At 53.5% G+C, this 2,597-nt stretch overlaps 1 non-coding gene across 1 annotated transcript; it reads left to right on the top strand.

Annotated features, from left to right (window-relative positions):
- Positions 1 to 287: 287 nt before the first annotated feature.
- Positions 288 to 394, top strand: LOC120671665. Its single transcript, XR_005673765.1, has one exon. It is a non-coding gene; the product is annotated as a small nucleolar RNA R71 (small nucleolar RNA).
- The last annotated feature ends 2,203 nt before the right edge of the window (positions 395 to 2,597 follow it).

Consider the following 2,597-nt stretch of genomic DNA (forward strand, 5'->3'; position numbering starts at 1 on the left):
CGTAAACGGGAGCATGGATCGGTTGTTTGCTCCCTTCCTCCATCTTCTTGATTAGGAGGTCCAGCTTCGCGGCAATCATATCCGTCTCTTTGACGGTATGCATGCCCTTGGTGCGGGGTTGGAGTCGTTCATCACTCCACCCCTAATTGGAGACCATCTTCTCGACCAATGCTTTGGATTTGGCTATGGTCAGGTCGAGGAAGGCTCCTCCAGCAGCGGCATCAATATTGGCTCGAGATGTCGTTGTGAGACCGTTGTAGAAGCTTTGCAGGACGAGCCACTCATCCATGCCATGATGAGGACATGCCAGGATGCATTCCTGCAGCCTCTCCCATGCTTTTGGGATGGATTCCATCCCTGTCTACTGGAAACTTGAAATTCTCCCGCGAAGGGCATTTATTTTGCCCAGCGGGAAGAATTTTGCGAGGAACGCCTTGGAGCATTTGGCCCAGGTGTTCATGTCCTTTTGTTTATAAAACCACTATTTCTCCTTCCCCAGGAGGGAAAAGGGAAACAGACGAAGCTTGACAACGTCGACGGCGACACCCCGTATGACAACGGTGTCACAGAGCTCCAGAAAATTCTACAAATGTGCATTTGCGTCCTCATTTGGCTTGCCACAGAATGGGCTAGCCTGCACCATGTTGATGAGGCTTGATTTGAGCTCGAAGTTCACGTCCCCGACATTGATGTTGGGGCCAGTGGCCACCCTGTCTTCTTTCAAATCAAAAATAAAAGAAGACATAAAGTGACATTAGCCTGAAAGAGTAAAGACTATATCCTGAGTACAAGGTCTAAGTTAATATCAGCACAATATCTTTGTTCACATGCCGTCCCCGACAACGGCGCACCTTGCCGCAACATACGACTTTAGAGCGAGGTCCTCTGCACACTGGAAAGCGTTCCTGGCACCGGTCAGCACGAGCTTTCGCTCCATGAGCAGGAAGCAAAATGAGCTACCAACTTCAGCAAGATAATCCCGCTTGTGTTGCCCGCTCTCAAAGCGAATTTTCCCGACAACTTGGCCGCTAATTATCTTCACGTGTCTCATCCCAAGGGCCTCCGCAATCTCTGAAGGGACAGACTGACTAATCAAATATGCTCTGTTGTCTAAAGAGTCCGAGTCGTCTGAGTTACCCTCGACGGCGACCTGCTTCCCCTTCGCGACCGCATCAGAATCCACGACATTGACATTCTCCTCCCCTGCCTCCTCGCCCGAAGAGGACGAAGCCATCCTCTCGGCATGTTTCTCAACCTCTGCAGCCGAGCCAGAAGCATCGCAGGTCTTCGGGGCGACTTCATCATCGCTTTCCGGCTCCGGCTAGCTAAATTGGAGGGAAAAGACGGGCATCGCCCGCTCTGGAGCGGCATTAACCGGAGCAGCGGGGCTTCGCGCCGCCGTCGCGCTATCACCACTCGACTGCACTTTGTCCTAAGAACCCCCCTTTCTGCGAAGAGGTGACTGCACGAGGACAGCATCAATAAGACGGGAAGGCTTCTTTGGAAGCGCCCCCCCCCCCCCCCCGTCGGTCTTGCGCTTTTTCTTCTCTAGGGCCCCGGTGATACCCCCGCCCTTGGACATTTTCTTGCCCCTGCCCCCAGCAGCGCCCGAAGGCTCAGCCAATTGAGCGTCGGCGGCATGCTGAGGGACCTCGATCTCAAAGAAGGAGAACACACGATTCGTCCGAGTGCCCCCCAGCCTGGATTCGAGAAGAAACCGTTCCTTCGCGTCTTCGGCCCGATAGCTTCGTCCGCAAGAATTTCAATGGCGACGTGATCAACCCCTGCGCAAAAAATAAAAAGTTAAAAAAAGGCGAAGGTAAGGCAAGGGGCTTACCGTCCTTTGTAATCCCAAAGTATGTCGAGAAGTTGGGCATCAGAAGCCCACCCATACGCTTCTCCCTTCCCGCCCACGAAGTTACAGACCATCCGTCGCGAACGGGAAAACACTTGCAGGCAATATACTCCTCGACAATATCCCGTGTCAAAAAGACCTTTGACACCTTGAGGAGCAACGCAACGTGAGCCTTCGCATCCTCCGTCCCTTCGTCAACTTCCACGGACGGAGGATGTTCCCGAAGCGGCCCAAACTCCTTCACCACCAGAGGGTAGGTTCCTGTAGCTTCGCTGAGGGGGACCTTGTGGTAGAACCACATAGACCTCCACTCCCCCACACCTGTTGCGATAGGCAACAACCAGGCTCGTAACGTTGGTGTGGAAAGCGAAGGTGTGCACACCGAATTGAGGCTCCGCCTCTGAAGCAGTAGCCTCTTCACTTTCCTTCACGAACACCGTCTTCGGCTGGAAGTGACATCTGAAAAGCCAAGCGAAGCCAGTGGCGGAAGGCTTCACCTTGCAGGTCTTCGTCAGCCACATATACATATTCAACCGGACGAAGGATGTTGGCGTCAGCTGATGGGTGTAGACTTTGAAGAGTTTCAAAATTTCCACCACAACCGGATCCAGCAGGAAGCAAAGCCCGGCGATGAAGAAGTTGCGGAAGACTACGACTTCGTCGGAGCGAGGCTTCGCTTCAATCTCACCAACTGGAGGAGGCCGTGCGAAGCCAACTTCAAGGGCACCTCGTCTCTCTAGGT

The sequence above is a fragment of the Panicum virgatum genome, chromosome 4N (assembly GCF_016808335.1).
Source record: "Panicum virgatum strain AP13 chromosome 4N, P.virgatum_v5, whole genome shotgun sequence".
In the NCBI taxonomy this organism is placed as follows: Eukaryota; Viridiplantae; Streptophyta; class Magnoliopsida; order Poales; family Poaceae; genus Panicum; species Panicum virgatum.